This window comes from Sphaerodactylus townsendi, linkage group LG01, assembly GCF_021028975.2.
Source record: "Sphaerodactylus townsendi isolate TG3544 linkage group LG01, MPM_Stown_v2.3, whole genome shotgun sequence".
Taxonomy (NCBI): domain Eukaryota; kingdom Metazoa; phylum Chordata; class Lepidosauria; order Squamata; family Sphaerodactylidae; genus Sphaerodactylus; species Sphaerodactylus townsendi.
Window position 1 is genome coordinate 23,450,577 of NC_059425.1, and position 17,782 is coordinate 23,468,358.

Sequence of the window (17,782 nt, forward strand, 5' to 3'; positions counted from 1 at the left end):
CCAGCCAGACCAGCGCCTCCAGCACAGGGACATAGGTATAGATTTTTTATGGGAGGGTTCAGGGGGCAGGGTTATGCCCCCACTCGCCCCTGGGAGCAAGGCCACGCCTCTCCAAGCCTCGGTGCTTATAAAAGCAGCTCTCTGAGACCAGGGGCAGCGGACTCCCCTGCCCCCCCCCCCACTGGGTGGAATCCCAGCCAACAGTCCCTTCTGCTCTCCCCTCTGGGCAGAGGTGTAGCTAGGGAAAATGGAGCCAGATTAAATGCAATTCTCACCCCATTCTCCTTTTTAAACTAATCTTGAAGGGGAGAGAATCTGGGGTCCCCAGTTAAAACAACATTGAAAGTGATGCTGTTTTGGGATGGATTCTCCCCCACCCTGAAACAGCATCACTTTCAATGTTTAAACAGATTCTCCCTTTAAATCCATGCCGAAGGGGGAAATTTGGGAGGTGCCTGCTGTCATGGGTGCAACTGTTAAGCTAGCAGCACCAAACTTTCAGGGTATCTTTAGGAGACTCTCCTGATGATACCACCCAGGTTTGGTGAAGTTTGGTTCAAGGGGTCCAAAGTTATGGACCCTCAAAAGTGTAGCCCCCATCTCCTATTAGCTCCCATTGGAAACAATGGGGGATGGGGGCACCCCCTTTAGGAGTCCATAACTTTGGACTCCCTGAACCAAACCTCACCAAAACCTTGGTAGTATCATCAGGAGAAACTCCCAACAAATCCCTGAAATGTTGGTGCTGCTAGCCCAGGGGTAGGGAACCTGCGGCTCTCCAGATGTTCAGGAACTACAATTCCCATCAGCCTCCAATTGGCCATGCTGGTAGGGGCTGATGGGAATTGTAGTTCCTGAACATCTGGAGAGCCGCAGGTTCCCTACCCCTGTAGCTAGCCTAAAAACTGCGCCCCCTGCAGGCCACAAATAAAAAAACACTAAAAAAATACAAAAACTCCTCAAACGGGGGGGCAGGGCTTCGGACATGTAAAGGGGGGTTGAACCCAAGAACCCCCCCCTTCCCTACATCCTTGCTCCAGCAGCGCCCTCCCCTCCACTCACAGGGCAGCGCACCCGAGAAGGTGATGCCCCCGCTCTGCTGGCAGCCATGTGCACCCTACCACGCGCGCCTCCGCCCACCTTCCTGTGGCGCCTCCAGCAGCGCCCTATGCTCGCGCCACCAAAGAGAAACTGTGCAGGCACTGCTGGAGCTCCAGTAGGCCACTTCCATCCTTTCCAAGCAGGTGGGCCATGGGTGGGGGGGGGGGGGGGGGGGCGGCGGCGGGAGAGGCAGTTTTGCCTCTGGCCGCAATCTGGGCCCTATACGCCTCTGAAACTTACACAAAGCACCTTAAACAAAAGAAGCAACATTAGGAGAGATTTGAAAACAAGAATGAAAAGAAGATGAGAAAAAGAGTTTGGATGTATACCCCGCCTTTCTCTTCTCTAAGGAGTCTCAAAATGGCTTACAAATCCCTTCCTTTCCACTCCCCACAACAGACACCTTATGAGATAAGTGGGGCTGGAATAGTGAGAAGAGAATTGTGACTGGCCCATGGGTCACCCAGGAGGCTTCATGTGTAGAAGCAGGGAAACAAATTCAGTTCACCAGATAGCACCAGATAACTCATGTGGAGGAGTGGGGAATCAAACCCAGTTCTCCACATTACAGTCCACTGCTATTAACTACTACACCACACTGGCCCTATCTATGGTTCACTCTTTAACATACGGTCCACGCTTCAACAAAAACAAGGGTTTCCCTTTATCAATATTCCAAGGATCTGGAAATATATTTATTCATTTAAAAAATTCACACCCCACCAAATTTCCTCAGACTCAAGGAGGCTGAGTTGAAACTAGTTCTCAAAACACATGCCAACTCTCTAGTGATGTTGCTCAAAGTGGCTAGGACCACAGAGTTTTATCAATCAATCTTCCAGCAATGCTGTTTGCCCGTTTTCCTGGAATAAGGCATATGCTACTCTTGTCTTCCATGCACAATAAAGGGTGTTTCTTTATCCCTAGGAAAGGTCCCTTTCAGGAAGATGGAAAAAAAGTAAATAGTGGGATTTGGGGACACTTTGTTCATTGATACTTTTCTTACTAACCCTAGACTGTACTTTGAACCAAAGTAATCATCAACTAGTTATATACCCCACCTCCATTTAAAATTTAAATGTTTGTTTTTCAGCTATAGCAGCACATTCAAAACAGACTCAAAGAATGCCTCATGCTGTTTAAGTCCCTCTGTTTGACTCTCTGGCCAAGTCTGATCTTGAAACCAAGTCCTTCCCTCGGGCTCTGGGCCCCAGGTTCATGGAGCGCTTTGGCAGCAAACAGAACTTCCATTTGCTTCCATCTTTCCCCTCCACAGCTCTTCTCCACTTTATCTCCCTTCAAGCCTCAGCTCTCCCAAACTGAAGTTATTATATTGAGTATTTAGAGGAAAGTACTGCAGCAGGAGGGAACAACACGACCAAACAGAAGAGATATCCCACCCTCGAACTTCCTCAATTCCTGTGCAATCTTTTTCTCTGACAAATAATTTATGGAAGATAAAGGAAAATCTTACGTCTGCAAACTGGGAGGACGGGCTGTCGTCTATTCCTCCTCCGCCTCCTTCTAGAAAACTGAGGACAAAAAACAGATGAGAGAGAAGATCAGTGCTCTCAGAAATATAACACTCAAGCCCGCCTCCCAATGGGTGGGCAGAGGGGCTAAACATAGCCCAAAGATCACATGCATGCACAAGAAGAAGCTGGCACCAGGGCGCTAAGAAGGGCAGGGTGATCACAGGAGGGGTCGGCAAACTCATTGGAATCACTGCACAGTACCTACAAACACACACAGAGACAATAAGGCTATTGCTTCACTAAGAAATCATAGCCAGCTAGCTGTATTGGTTTGTCTGATTAGGTCTACATAAATATGCATACATTACTGTAAGGAGGGAAAAGCAATCTCTGGATTATGTGATTATGTACCTATGTACTGCAGCAAGCACCACTAAGAAGAAGAAATAGTTCCTCCAGCGTGAGAGGAAGAATGCCTCTTCTTTGACGATGCCCTCACATCCCACTACGAGGGGCATTGTAGAAGAAGCATTCCTTCCTGTTGGAAGATTATGAGTCTGAAATGCTTTGAACAATTAAATTGCTCTTCTGAAGCAAAGCATCACTGCACTGTACTGTCGAAGGCTTTCACAGCCGGATTCAATTGGTTGTGATGGGTTTTCCAGGTTGTGTGGCCACGGCCACACAGCCCGGAAAACCCACCACAACCACTATCACTACACTATTTTAAAGTTTTTTTAAAAAAACACAAGTATCATTATTCTGATATACAGAATACTTACAGAATTCACTGCTATTAACAGCTAGGAATGGGCATTAGATGGGCTTTAACCAAGAAATAGGTACAGTGCAGGTAGTTTAACCAAGAACTAGACACAAGACAGTCTCTTTCTTGTGAGGACAACACAGAACTTCCAGTTGTGGGGAAAGGACACTTAAAGGAAAGGACCGGTTGCCTTCACCCACTTATTGGGGATTTGGGAGGTCTCAGGGTAACCACTACTGGATGTAGGAGTAGATGCATTCTTGGTCCGATTTACGTCCTTGCGAACAGAGATAATCCAGTGGAACCTCTGCCAGACAGAAGCAGTATTTGATTATCAAATCGGAGGTGCAAACACGGGAGAGTTTTCTTAGCTATGGGATGGAGCTTATGTATTTATCTTTGTATGACCGCTCCTGTTGATGTTCAAATAATGTTGTTCACCGCCCGGAGCCCTTCGGGGATCGGGCGGTATATAAATTTAAGAAATAAATAAATAAAATAAAAAAATAGTCTCACTGCTTGTGAGTTTACCAAGGCCATCTGCCTGGTCGCTGTTGGAAACGCAAGGTTTGTATCCTACACACCACAAATGCAACTGGAACTTTCCTAGGCCCCTGATTCTGGTTGCGGCCTGCTTCGCTTCCCCAAACCCTGCTCCCGGAGTCAGTGGACTCTACTGAACAGTACTTGGAAGGACTATAGTGAGAGAGAAGACTGGTGGAAACTTTGTGCACAAAGCAAAACGTAGGCTCCAGCCCCCTAAATGCTAGGCTGGATATGTTCCAGTTCAGCAAGGCACGTTGGGGTCTTATCAGCTATGACAGCTTAAAGAAGTGGGAGCCAGCGTGGTGTAGTGGTTAAAAGCAGGTGGATACTAATCTGGAAACCGGGTTCGATTCCACACTCCTCTACCTGAATGGCAGAGATTTGTTGTGAAGAGAGGAGGGGAAAGGAGCTTGTAAGAAGAAGAGTTTGGATTTATATCCCCCCTTTCTCTCCTATAGGAGACTCAAAGGGGCTTACAATCTCCTTGCCCTTCCCCCCTCACAACAAACACCCTGTGAGGTAGGTGGGGCTGAGAGAGCTCCGAGAAGATGTGACTAGCCCAAGGTCACCCAGCTGGCGTGTGTGGAAGTACACAGGCTAATCTGAATTCCCCAGATAAGCCTCCACAGCTCAAGCGTCAGAGCTGGGAATCAAACCCGGTTCCTCCAGATTAGAATGCACCTGCTCTTAACCACTACGCCACTGCTGCTCCAGCTACCTTGAGTCTCCTTACAGGAGGGAAAGGTGGGATATAAATCCAAACTGTTCTTCTCTTCTAAAGAGAATTCCCATGATGTGCCTCTGAAAACGTAGCCACAGATCCAGGTGAAATGTTAGGAGCAAAACCTACCAGACCACGGCCACACAGCCCAGAAAACCCACAATACCCAGGAATTCCTGTGCTTGAAAACAATCTCTCACTGATTCCTGGCAGCTGGGGGACAACCAACCAAGGAGGGCTGTTGCCTTTATGCCTTCCATTTTTGTGGGCTTCCTAGGGGAGTGGCCAGGTACTGTTGGAAAGAGGACAGTGAAGAAAGCAGACCATCGGTCTAATCCAACAGGGTTCGTCTAACATTCATTCGACTCGGGATGGGAGAAAGAGGCGCAGGCTCCCCACCTGCAGCATCAACTTGACTCTGCTGAGGGCTGAGTAAGCCTTTCCAGATTCCAAAGTGACTAGATGGTTGGCCTGGAGGGAAGAGAGACTCAGAGCCTGGAGCTATTTTGCCATCCCAGAACAGGACACTGAGTCAGGGCTCCTCAAGGACCATTTCCAAATGTGGCAGTGATCTAAAGGAGGCACTCGGGTATGCAAATGTGTGCGTGTGTGTGTTTTTAATTCTAGCATGCGTGCTCTCATTTGCTCAAAGAGGTTCTTGGGTGGCGTAATTTTCCATTTCTGACCACGGCAGAGAAGAAGAGGCAAGGCGTGGGGGTCAGGCCTAGGAGGGGTGGGGGAAGAGCAAGGGCCCACAAACAGCTATATTAATGGAAACAGGGGAAAGTAAAAATCCTATTGCTAAGTGAAAACATGCCAACAGTGGACCCCGAGGGGAAATTAGTAAATAAAAATTAATGAAAGTCTTATGTACATGCTACACATTAAAACATTCATGTACAAGACAGTAACTTAAACTGGAGGAAATAAGCTGATCATACATCACAACACTGAAATTTAGAATACCTCTGTGTGTTTTCAAAATTATTTGTGGCTCTCTAGATCAGATGGGGGGGGGGGGGGTGGGGGGGGGGGGGGGTGGGGGGGGGGGGGGGTGGGGGGGGGGGGGGGTGGGGGGGGGGGGGGGTGGGGGGGGGGGGGGGTGGGGGGGGGGGGGGGTGGGGGGGGGGGGGGGTGGGGGGGGGGGGGGGTGGGGGGGGGGGGGGGTGGGGGGGGGGGGGGGTGGGGGGGGGGGGGGGTGGGGGGGGGGGGGGGTGGGGGGGGGGGGGGGTGGGGGGGGGGGGGGGTGGGGGGGGGGGGGGGTGGGGGGGGGGGGGGGTGGGGGGGGGGGGGGGTGGGGGGGGGGGGGGGTGGGGGGGGGGGGGGGTGGGGGGGGGGGGGGGTGGGGGGGGGGGGGGGTGGGGGGGGGGGGGGGTGGGGGGGGGGGGGGGTGGGGGGGGGGGGGGGTGGGGGGGGGGGGGGGTGGGGGGGGGGGGGGGTGGGGGGGGGGGGGGGTGGGGGGGGGGGGGGGTGGGGGGGGGGGGGGGTGGGGGGGGGGGGGGGTGGGGGGGGGGGGGGGTGGGGGGGGGGGGGGGTGGGGGGGGGGGGGGGTGGGGGGGGGGGGGGGTGGGGGGGGGGGGGGGTGGGGGGGGGGGGGGGTGGGGGGGGGGGGGGGTGGGGGGGGGGGGGGGTGGGGGGGGGGGGGGGTGGGGGGGGGGGGGGGTGGGGGGGGGGGGGGGTGGGGGGGGGGGGGGGTGGGGGGGGGGGGGGGTGGGGGGGGGGGGGGGTGGGGGGGGGGGGGGGTGGGGGGGGGGGGGGGTGGGGGGGGGGGGGGGTGGGGGGGGGGGGGGGTGGGGGGGGGGGGGGGTGGGGGGGGGGGGGGGTGGGGGGGGGGGGGGGTGGGGGGGGGGGGGGGTGGGGGGGGGGGGGGGTGGGGGGGGGGGGGGGTGGGGGGGGGGGGGGGTGGGGGGGGGGGGGGGTGGGGGGGGGGGGGGGTGGGGGGGGGGGGGGGTGGGGGGGGGGGGGGGTGGGGGGGGGGGGGGGTGGGGGGGGGGGGGGGTGGGGGGGGGGGGGGGTGGGGGGGGGGGGGGGTGGGGGGGGGGGGGGGTGGGGGGGGGGGGGGGTGGGGGGGGGGGGGGGTGGGGGGGGGGGGGGGTGGGGGGGGGGGGGGGTGGGGGGGGGGGGGGGTGGGGGGGGGGGGGGGTGGGGGGGGGGGGGGGTGGGGGGGGGGGGGGGTGGGGGGGGGGGGGGGTGGGGGGGGGGGGGGGTGGGGGGGGGGGGGGGTGGGGGGGGGGGGGGGTGGGGGGGGGGGGGGGTGGGGGGGGGGGGGGGTGGGGGGGGGGGGGGGTGGGGGGGGGGGGGGGTGGGGGGGGGGGGGGGTGGGGGGGGGGGGGGGTGGGGGGGGGGGGGGGTGGGGGGGGGGGGGGGTGGGGGGGGGGGGGGGTGGGGGGGGGGGGGGGTGGGGGGGGGGGGGGGTGGGGGGGGGGGGGGGTGGGGGGGGGGGGGGGTGGGGGGGGGGGGGGGTGGGGGGGGGGGGGGGTGGGGGGGGGGGGGGGTGGGGGGGGGGGGGGGTGGGGGGGGGGGGGGGTGGGGGGGGGGGGGGGTGGGGGGGGGGGGGGGTGGGGGGGGGGGGGGGTGGGGGGGGGGGGGGGTGGGGGGGGGGGGGGGTGGGGGGGGGGGGGGGTGGGGGGGGGGGGGGGTGGGGGGGGGGGGGGGTGGGGGGGGGGGGGGGTGGGGGGGGGGGGGGGTGGGGGGGGGGGGGGGTGGGGGGGGGGGGGGGTGGGGGGGGGGGGGGGTGGGGGGGGGGGGGGGTGGGGGGGGGGGGGGGTGGGGGGGGGGGGGGGTGGGGGGGGGGGGGGGTGGGGGGGGGGGGGGGTGGGGGGGGGGGGGGGTGGGGGGGGGGGGGGGTGGGGGGGGGGGGGGGTGGGGGGGGGGGGGGGTGGGGGGGGGGGGGGGTGGGGGGGGGGGGGGGTGGGGGGGGGGGGGGGTGGGGGGGGGGGGGGGTGGGGGGGGGGGGGGGTGGGGGGGGGGGGGGGTGGGGGGGGGGGGGGGTGGGGGGGGGGGGGGGTGGGGGGGGGGGGGGGTGGGGGGGGGGGGGGGTGGGGGGGGGGGGGGGTGGGGGGGGGGGGGGGTGGGGGGGGGGGGGGGTGGGGGGGGGGGGGGGTGGGGGGGGGGGGGGGTGGGGGGGGGGGGGGGTGGGGGGGGGGGGGGGTGGGGGGGGGGGGGGGTGGGGGGGGGGGGGGGTGGGGGGGGGGGGGGGTGGGGGGGGGGGGGGGTGGGGGGGGGGGGGGGTGGGGGGGGGGGGGGGTGGGGGGGGGGGGGGGTGGGGGGGGGGGGGGGTGGGGGGGGGGGGGGGTGGGGGGGGGGGGGGGTGGGGGGGGGGGGGGGTGGGGGGGGGGGGGGGTGGGGGGGGGGGGGGGTGGGGGGGGGGGGGGGTGGGGGGGGGGGGGGGTGGGGGGGGGGGGGGGTGGGGGGGGGGGGGGGTGGGGGGGGGGGGGGGTGGGGGGGGGGGGGGGTGGGGGGGGGGGGGGGTGGGGGGGGGGGGGGGTGGGGGGGGGGGGGGGTGGGGGGGGGGGGGGGTGGGGGGGGGGGGGGGTGGGGGGGGGGGGGGGTGGGGGGGGGGGGGGGTGGGGGGGGGGGGGGGTGGGGGGGGGGGGGGGTGGGGGGGGGGGGGGGTGGGGGGGGGGGGGGGTGGGGGGGGGGGGGGGTGGGGGGGGGGGGGGGTGGGGGGGGGGGGGGGTGGGGGGGGGGGGGGGTGGGGGGGGGGGGGGGTGGGGGGGGGGGGGGGTGGGGGGGGGGGGGGGTGGGGGGGGGGGGGGGTGGGGGGGGGGGGGGGTGGGGGGGGGGGGGGGTGGGGGGGGGGGGGGGTGGGGGGGGGGGGGGGTGGGGGGGGGGGGGGGTGGGGGGGGGGGGGGGTGGGGGGGGGGGGGGGTGGGGGGGGGGGGGGGTGGGGGGGGGGGGGGGTGGGGGGGGGGGGGGGTGGGGGGGGGGGGGGGTGGGGGGGGGGGGGGGTGGGGGGGGGGGGGGGTGGGGGGGGGGGGGGGTGGGGGGGGGGGGGGGTGGGGGGGGGGGGGGGTGGGGGGGGGGGGGGGTGGGGGGGGGGGGGGGTGGGGGGGGGGGGGGGTGGGGGGGGGGGGGGGTGGGGGGGGGGGGGGGTGGGGGGGGGGGGGGGTGGGGGGGGGGGGGGGTGGGGGGGGGGGGGGGTGGGGGGGGGGGGGGGTGGGGGGGGGGGGGGGTGGGGGGGGGGGGGGGTGGGGGGGGGGGGGGGTGGGGGGGGGGGGGGGTGGGGGGGGGGGGGGGTGGGGGGGGGGGGGGGTGGGGGGGGGGGGGGGTGGGGGGGGGGGGGGGTGGGGGGGGGGGGGGGTGGGGGGGGGGGGGGGTGGGGGGGGGGGGGGGTGGGGGGGGGGGGGGGTGGGGGGGGGGGGGGGTGGGGGGGGGGGGGGGTGGGGGGGGGGGGGGGTGGGGGGGGGGGGGGGTGGGGGGGGGGGGGGGTGGGGGGGGGGGGGGGTGGGGGGGGGGGGGGGTGGGGGGGGGGGGGGGTGGGGGGGGGGGGGGGTGGGGGGGGGGGGGGGTGGGGGGGGGGGGGGGTGGGGGGGGGGGGGGGTGGGGGGGGGGGGGGGTGGGGGGGGGGGGGGGTGGGGGGGGGGGGGGGTGGGGGGGGGGGGGGGTGGGGGGGGGGGGGGGTGGGGGGGGGGGGGGGTGGGGGGGGGGGGGGGTGGGGGGGGGGGGGGGTGGGGGGGGGGGGGGGTGGGGGGGGGGGGGGGTGGGGGGGGGGGGGGGTGGGGGGGGGGGGGGGTGGGGGGGGGGGGGGGTGGGGGGGGGGGGGGGTGGGGGGGGGGGGGGGTGGGGGGGGGGGGGGGTGGGGGGGGGGGGGGGTGGGGGGGGGGGGGGGTGGGGGGGGGGGGGGGTGGGGGGGGGGGGGGGTGGGGGGGGGGGGGGGTGGGGGGGGGGGGGGGTGGGGGGGGGGGGGGGTGGGGGGGGGGGGGGGTGGGGGGGGGGGGGGGTGGGGGGGGGGGGGGGTGGGGGGGGGGGGGGGTGGGGGGGGGGGGGGGTGGGGGGGGGGGGGGGTGGGGGGGGGGGGGGGTGGGGGGGGGGGGGGGTGGGGGGGGGGGGGGGTGGGGGGGGGGGGGGGTGGGGGGGGGGGGGGGTGGGGGGGGGGGGGGGTGGGGGGGGGGGGGGGTGGGGGGGGGGGGGGGTGGGGGGGGGGGGGGGTGGGGGGGGGGGGGGGTGGGGGGGGGGGGGGGTGGGGGGGGGGGGGGGTGGGGGGGGGGGGGGGTGGGGGGGGGGGGGGGTGGGGGGGGGGGGGGGTGGGGGGGGGGGGGGGTGGGGGGGGGGGGGGGTGGGGGGGGGGGGGGGTGGGGGGGGGGGGGGGTGGGGGGGGGGGGGGGTGGGGGGGGGGGGGGGTGGGGGGGGGGGGGGGTGGGGGGGGGGGGGGGTGGGGGGGGGGGGGGGTGGGGGGGGGGGGGGGTGGGGGGGGGGGGGGGTGGGGGGGGGGGGGGGTGGGGGGGGGGGGGGGTGGGGGGGGGGGGGGGTGGGGGGGGGGGGGGGTGGGGGGGGGGGGGGGTGGGGGGGGGGGGGGGTGGGGGGGGGGGGGGGTGGGGGGGGGGGGGGGTGGGGGGGGGGGGGGGTGGGGGGGGGGGGGGGTGGGGGGGGGGGGGGGTGGGGGGGGGGGGGGGTGGGGGGGGGGGGGGGTGGGGGGGGGGGGGGGTGGGGGGGGGGGGGGGTGGGGGGGGGGGGGGGTGGGGGGGGGGGGGGGTGGGGGGGGGGGGGGGTGGGGGGGGGGGGGGGTGGGGGGGGGGGGGGGTGGGGGGGGGGGGGGGTGGGGGGGGGGGGGGGTGGGGGGGGGGGGGGGTGGGGGGGGGGGGGGGTGGGGGGGGGGGGGGGTGGGGGGGGGGGGGGGTGGGGGGGGGGGGGGGTGGGGGGGGGGGGGGGTGGGGGGGGGGGGGGGTGGGGGGGGGGGGGGGTGGGGGGGGGGGGGGGTGGGGGGGGGGGGGGGTGGGGGGGGGGGGGGGTGGGGGGGGGGGGGGGTGGGGGGGGGGGGGGGTGGGGGGGGGGGGGGGTGGGGGGGGGGGGGGGTGGGGGGGGGGGGGGGTGGGGGGGGGGGGGGGTGGGGGGGGGGGGGGGTGGGGGGGGGGGGGGGTGGGGGGGGGGGGGGGTGGGGGGGGGGGGGGGTGGGGGGGGGGGGGGGTGGGGGGGGGGGGGGGTGGGGGGGGGGGGGGGTGGGGGGGGGGGGGGGTGGGGGGGGGGGGGGGTGGGGGGGGGGGGGGGTGGGGGGGGGGGGGGGTGGGGGGGGGGGGGGGTGGGGGGGGGGGGGGGTGGGGGGGGGGGGGGGTGGGGGGGGGGGGGGGTGGGGGGGGGGGGGGGTGGGGGGGGGGGGGGGTGGGGGGGGGGGGGGGTGGGGGGGGGGGGGGGTGGGGGGGGGGGGGGGTGGGGGGGGGGGGGGGTGGGGGGGGGGGGGGGTGGGGGGGGGGGGGGGTGGGGGGGGGGGGGGGTGGGGGGGGGGGGGGGTGGGGGGGGGGGGGGGTGGGGGGGGGGGGGGGTGGGGGGGGGGGGGGGTGGGGGGGGGGGGGGGTGGGGGGGGGGGGGGGTGGGGGGGGGGGGGGGTGGGGGGGGGGGGGGGTGGGGGGGGGGGGGGGTGGGGGGGGGGGGGGGTGGGGGGGGGGGGGGGTGGGGGGGGGGGGGGGTGGGGGGGGGGGGGGGTGGGGGGGGGGGGGGGTGGGGGGGGGGGGGGGTGGGGGGGGGGGGGGGTGGGGGGGGGGGGGGGTGGGGGGGGGGGGGGGTGGGGGGGGGGGGGGGTGGGGGGGGGGGGGGGTGGGGGGGGGGGGGGGTGGGGGGGGGGGGGGGTGGGGGGGGGGGGGGGTGGGGGGGGGGGGGGGTGGGGGGGGGGGGGGGTGGGGGGGGGGGGGGGTGGGGGGGGGGGGGGGTGGGGGGGGGGGGGGGTGGGGGGGGGGGGGGGTGGGGGGGGGGGGGGGTGGGGGGGGGGGGGGGTGGGGGGGGGGGGGGGTGGGGGGGGGGGGGGGTGGGGGGGGGGGGGGGTGGGGGGGGGGGGGGGTGGGGGGGGGGGGGGGTGGGGGGGGGGGGGGGTGGGGGGGGGGGGGGGTGGGGGGGGGGGGGGGTGGGGGGGGGGGGGGGTGGGGGGGGGGGGGGGTGGGGGGGGGGGGGGGTGGGGGGGGGGGGGGGTGGGGGGGGGGGGGGGTGGGGGGGGGGGGGGGTGGGGGGGGGGGGGGGTGGGGGGGGGGGGGGGTGGGGGGGGGGGGGGGTGGGGGGGGGGGGGGGTGGGGGGGGGGGGGGGTGGGGGGGGGGGGGGGTGGGGGGGGGGGGGGGTGGGGGGGGGGGGGGGTGGGGGGGGGGGGGGGTGGGGGGGGGGGGGGGTGGGGGGGGGGGGGGGTGGGGGGGGGGGGGGGTGGGGGGGGGGGGGGGTGGGGGGGGGGGGGGGTGGGGGGGGGGGGGGGTGGGGGGGGGGGGGGGTGGGGGGGGGGGGGGGTGGGGGGGGGGGGGGGTGGGGGGGGGGGGGGGTGGGGGGGGGGGGGGGTGGGGGGGGGGGGGGGTGGGGGGGGGGGGGGGTGGGGGGGGGGGGGGGTGGGGGGGGGGGGGGGTGGGGGGGGGGGGGGGTGGGGGGGGGGGGGGGTGGGGGGGGGGGGGGGTGGGGGGGGGGGGGGGTGGGGGGGGGGGGGGGTGGGGGGGGGGGGGGGTGGGGGGGGGGGGGGGTGGGGGGGGGGGGGGGTGGGGGGGGGGGGGGGTGGGGGGGGGGGGGGGTGGGGGGGGGGGGGGGTGGGGGGGGGGGGGGGTGGGGGGGGGGGGGGGTGGGGGGGGGGGGGGGTGGGGGGGGGGGGGGGTGGGGGGGGGGGGGGGTGGGGGGGGGGGGGGGTGGGGGGGGGGGGGGGTGGGGGGGGGGGGGGGTGGGGGGGGGGGGGGGTGGGGGGGGGGGGGGGTGGGGGGGGGGGGGGGTGGGGGGGGGGGGGGGTGGGGGGGGGGGGGGGTGGGGGGGGGGGGGGGTGGGGGGGGGGGGGGGTGGGGGGGGGGGGGGGTGGGGGGGGGGGGGGGTGGGGGGGGGGGGGGGTGGGGGGGGGGGGGGGTGGGGGGGGGGGGGGGTGGGGGGGGGGGGGGGTGGGGGGGGGGGGGGGTGGGGGGGGGGGGGGGTGGGGGGGGGGGGGGGTGGGGGGGGGGGGGGGTGGGGGGGGGGGGGGGTGGGGGGGGGGGGGGGTGGGGGGGGGGGGGGGTGGGGGGGGGGGGGGGTGGGGGGGGGGGGGGGTGGGGGGGGGGGGGGGTGGGGGGGGGGGGGGGTGGGGGGGGGGGGGGGTGGGGGGGGGGGGGGGTGGGGGGGGGGGGGGGTGGGGGGGGGGGGGGGTGGGGGGGGGGGGGGGTGGGGGGGGGGGGGGGTGGGGGGGGGGGGGGGTGGGGGGGGGGGGGGGTGGGGGGGGGGGGGGGTGGGGGGGGGGGGGGGTGGGGGGGGGGGGGGGTGGGGGGGGGGGGGGGTGGGGGGGGGGGGGGGTGGGGGGGGGGGGGGGTGGGGGGGGGGGGGGGTGGGGGGGGGGGGGGGTGGGGGGGGGGGGGGGTGGGGGGGGGGGGGGGTGGGGGGGGGGGGGGGTGGGGGGGGGGGGGGGTGGGGGGGGGGGGGGGTGGGGGGGGGGGGGGGTGGGGGGGGGGGGGGGTGGGGGGGGGGGGGGGTGGGGGGGGGGGGGGGTGGGGGGGGGGGGGGGTGGGGGGGGGGGGGGGTGGGGGGGGGGGGGGGTGGGGGGGGGGGGGGGTGGGGGGGGGGGGGGGTGGGGGGGGGGGGGGGTGGGGGGGGGGGGGGGTGGGGGGGGGGGGGGGTGGGGGGGGGGGGGGGTGGGGGGGGGGGGGGGTGGGGGGGGGGGGGGGTGGGGGGGGGGGGGGGTGGGGGGGGGGGGGGGTGGGGGGGGGGGGGGGTGGGGGGGGGGGGGGGTGGGGGGGGGGGGGGGTGGGGGGGGGGGGGGGTGGGGGGGGGGGGGGGTGGGGGGGGGGGGGGGTGGGGGGGGGGGGGGGTGGGGGGGGGGGGGGGTGGGGGGGGGGGGGGGTGGGGGGGGGGGGGGGTGGGGGGGGGGGGGGGTGGGGGGGGGGGGGGGTGGGGGGGGGGGGGGGTGGGGGGGGGGGGGGGTGGGGGGGGGGGGGGGTGGGGGGGGGGGGGGGTGGGGGGGGGGGGGGGTGGGGGGGGGGGGGGGTGGGGGGGGGGGGGGGTGGGGGGGGGGGGGGGTGGGGGGGGGGGGGGGTGGGGGGGGGGGGGGGTGGGGGGGGGGGGGGGTGGGGGGGGGGGGGGGTGGGGGGGGGGGGGGGTGGGGGGGGGGGGGGGTGGGGGGGGGGGGGGGTGGGGGGGGGGGGGGGTGGGGGGGGGGGGGGGTGGGGGGGGGGGGGGGTGGGGGGGGGGGGGGGTGGGGGGGGGGGGGGGTGGGGGGGGGGGGGGGTGGGGGGGGGGGGGGGTGGGGGGGGGGGGGGGTGGGGGGGGGGGGGGGTGGGGGGGGGGGGGGGTGGGGGGGGGGGGGGGTGGGGGGGGGGGGGGGTGGGGGGGGGGGGGGGTGGGGGGGGGGGGGGGTGGGGGGGGGGGGGGGTGGGGGGGGGGGGGGGTGGGGGGGGGGGGGGGTGGGGGGGGGGGGGGGTGGGGGGGGGGGGGGGTGGGGGGGGGGGGGGGTGGGGGGGGGGGGGGGTGGGGGGGGGGGGGGGTGGGGGGGGGGGGGGGTGGGGGGGGGGGGGGGTGGGGGGGGGGGGGGGTGGGGGGGGGGGGGGGTGGGGGGGGGGGGGGGTGGGGGGGGGGGGGGGTGGGGGGGGGGGGGGGTGGGGGGGGGGGGGGGTGGGGGGGGGGGGGGGTGGGGGGGGGGGGGGGTGGGGGGGGGGGGGGGTGGGGGGGGGGGGGGGTGGGGGGGGGGGGGGGTGGGGGGGGGGGGGGGTGGGGGGGGGGGGGGGTGGGGGGGGGGGGGGGTGGGGGGGGGGGGGGGTGGGGGGGGGGGGGGGTGGGGGGGGGGGGGGGTGGGGGGGGGGGGGGGTGGGGGGGGGGGGGGGTGGGGGGGGGGGGGGGTGGGGGGGGGGGGGGGTGGGGGGGGGGGGGGGTGGGGGGGGGGGGGGGTGGGGGGGGGGGGGGGTGGGGGGGGGGGGGGGTGGGGGGGGGGGGGGGTGGGGGGGGGGGGGGGTGGGGGGGGGGGGGGGTGGGGGGGGGGGGGGGTGGGGGGGGGGGGGGGTGGGGGGGGGGGGGGGTGGGGGGGGGGGGGGGTGGGGGGGGGGGGGGGTGGGGGGGGGGGGGGGTGGGGGGGGGGGGGGGTGGGGGGGGGGGGGGGTGGGGGGGGGGGGGGGTGGGGGGGGGGGGGGGTGGGGGGGGGGGGGGGTGGGGGGGGGGGGGGGTGGGGGGGGGGGGGGGTGGGGGGGGGGGGGGGTGGGGGGGGGGGGGGGTGGGGGGGGGGGGGGGTGGGGGGGGGGGGGGGTGGGGGGGGGGGGGGGTGGGGGGGGGGGGGGGTGGGGGGGGGGGGGGGTGGGGGGGGGGGGGGGTGGGGGGGGGGGGGGGTGGGGGGGGGGGGGGGTGGGGGGGGGGGGGGGTGGGGGGGGGGGGGGGTGGGGGGGGGGGGGGGTGGGGGGGGGGGGGGGTGGGGGGGGGGGGGGGTGGGGGGGGGGGGGGGTGGGGGGGGGGGGGGGTGGGGGGGGGGGGGGGTGGGGGGGGGGGGGGGTGGGGGGGGGGGGGGGTGGGGGGGGGGGGGGGTGGGGGGGGGGGGGGGTGGGGGGGGGGGGGGGTGGGGGGGGGGGGGGGTGGGGGGGGGGGGGGGTGGGGGGGGGGGGGGGTGGGGGGGGGGGGGGGTGGGGGGGGGGGGGGGTGGGGGGGGGGGGGGGTGGGGGGGGGGGGGGGTGGGGGGGGGGGGGGGTGGGGGGGGGGGGGGGTGGGGGGGGGGGGGGGTGGGGGGGGGGGGGGGTGGGGGGGGGGGGGGGTGGGGGGGGGGGGGGGTGGGGGGGGGGGGGGGTGGGGGGGGGGGGGGGTGGGGGGGGGGGGGGGTGGGGGGGGGGGGGGGTGGGGGGGGGGGGGGGTGGGGGGGGGGGGGGGTGGGGGGGGGGGGGGGTGGGGGGGGGGGGGGGTGGGGGGGGGGGGGGGTGGGGGGGGGGGGGGGTGGGGGGGGGGGGGGGTGGGGGGGGGGGGGGGTGGGGGGGGGGGGGGGTGGGGGGGGGGGGGGGTGGGGGGGGGGGGGGGTGGGGGGGGGGGGGGGTGGGGGGGGGGGGGGGTGGGGGGGGGGGGGGGTGGGGGGGGGGGGGGGTGGGGGGGGGGGGGGGTGGGGGGGGGGGGGGGTGGGGGGGGGGGGGGGTGGGGGGGGGGGGGGGTGGGGGGGGGGGGGGGTGGGGGGGGGGGGGGGTGGGGGGGGGGGGGGGTGGGGGGGGGGGGGGGTGGGGGGGGGGGGGGGTGGGGGGGGGGGGGGGTGGGGGGGGGGGGGGGTGGGGGGGGGGGGGGGTGGGGGGGGGGGGGGGTGGGGGGGGGGGGGGGTGGGGGGGGGGGGGGGTGGGGGGGGGGGGGGGTGGGGGGGGGGGGGGGTGGGGGGGGGGGGGGGTGGGGGGGGGGGGGGGTGGGGGGGGGGGGGGGTGGGGGGGGGGGGGGGTGGGGGGGGGGGGGGGTGGGGGGGGGGGGGGGTGGGGGGGGGGGGGGGTGGGGGGGGGGGGGGGTGGGGGGGGGGGGGGGTGGGGGGGGGGGGGGGTGGGGGGGGGGGGGGGTGGGGGGGGGGGGGGGTGGGGGGGGGGGGGGGTGGGGGGGGGGGGGGGTGGGGGGGGGGGGGGGTGGGGGGGGGGGGGGGTGGGGGGGGGGGGGGGTGGGGGGGGGGGGGGGTGGGGGGGGGGGGGGGTGGGGGGGGGGGGGGGTGGGGGGGGGGGGGGGTGGGGGGGGGGGGGGGTGGGGGGGGGGGGGGGTGGGGGGGGGGGGGGGTGGGGGGGGGGGGGGGTGGGGGGGGGGGGGGGTGGGGGGGGGGGGGGGTGGGGGGGGGGGGGGGTGGGGGGGGGGGGGGGTGGGGGGGGGGGGGGGTGGGGGGGGGGGGGGGTGGGGGGGGGGGGGGGTGGGGGGGGGGGGGGGTGGGGGGGGGGGGGGGTGGGGGGGGGGGGGGGTGGGGGGGGGGGGGGGTGGGGGGGGGGGGGGGTGGGGGGGGGGGGGGGTGGGGGGGGGGGGGGGTGGGGGGGGGGGGGGGTGGGGGGGGGGGGGGGTGGGGGGGGGGGGGGGTGGGGGGGGGGGGGGGTGGGGGGGGGGGGGGGTGGGGGGGGGGGGGGGTGGGGGGGGGGGGGGGTGGGGGGGGGGGGGGGTGGGGGGGGGGGGGGGTGGGGGGGGGGGGGGGTGGGGGGGGGGGGGGGTGGGGGGGGGGGGGGGTGGGGGGGGGGGGGGGTGGGGGGGGGGGGGGGTGGGGGGGGGGGGGGGTGGGGGGGGGGGGGGGTGGGGGGGGGGGGGGGTGGGGGGGGGGGGGGGTGGGGGGGGGGGGGGGTGGGGGGGGGGGGGGGTGGGGGGGGGGGGGGGTGGGGGGGGGGGGGGGTGGGGGGGGGGGGGGGTGGGGGGGGGGGGGGGTGGGGGGGGGGGGGGGTGGGGGGGGGGGGGGGTGGGGGGGGGGGGGGGTGGGGGGGGGGGGGGGTGGGGGGGGGGGGGGGTGGGGGGGGGGGGGGGTGGGGGGGGGGGGGGGTGGGGGGGGGGGGGGGTGGGGGGGGGGGGGGGTGGGGGGGGGGGGGGGTGGGGGGGGGGGGGGGTGGGGGGGGGGGGGGGTGGGGGGGGGGGGGGGTGGGGGGGGGGGGGGGTGGGGGGGGGGGGGGGTGGGGGGGGGGGGGGGTGGGGGGGGGGGGGGGTGGGGGGGGGGGGGGGTGGGGGGGGGGGGGGGTGGGGGGGGGGGGGGGTGGGGGGGGGGGGGGGTGGGGGGGGGGGGGGGTGGGGGGGGGGGGGGGTGGGGGGGGGGGGGGGTGGGGGGGGGGGGGGGTGGGGGGGGGGGGGGGTGGGGGGGGGGGGGGGTGGGGGGGGGGGGGGGTGGGGGGGGGGGGGGGTGGGGGGGGGGGGGGGTGGGGGGGGGGGGGGGTGGGGGGGGGGGGGGGTGGGGGGGGGGGGGGGTGGGGGGGGGGGGGGGTGGGGGGGGGGGGGGGTGGGGGGGGGGGGGGGTGGGGGGGGGGGGGGGTGGGGGGGGGGGGGGGTGGGGGGGGGGGGGGGTGGGGGGGGGGGGGGGTGGGGGGGGGGGGGGGTGGGGGGGGGGGGGGGTGGGGGGGGGGGGGGGTGGGGGGGGGGGGGGGTGGGGG

At 79.2% G+C, this 17,782-nt stretch overlaps 1 protein-coding gene across 1 annotated transcript in view; it reads right to left on the reverse strand.

The window, feature by feature from the left end:
* Positions 1-2,636, reverse strand: part of RNF115 (ring finger protein 115) — a 29,638-nt gene extending 27,002 nt beyond the window's left edge. Inside the window, exon 1 of the mRNA XM_048513685.1 lies at positions 2,576-2,636. The gene's annotated coding sequence lies outside the window, so the exon portion shown is untranslated. The remainder of the gene's footprint in view (positions 1-2,575) is intronic.
* Positions 2,637-17,782: the final 15,146 nt, after the last annotated feature.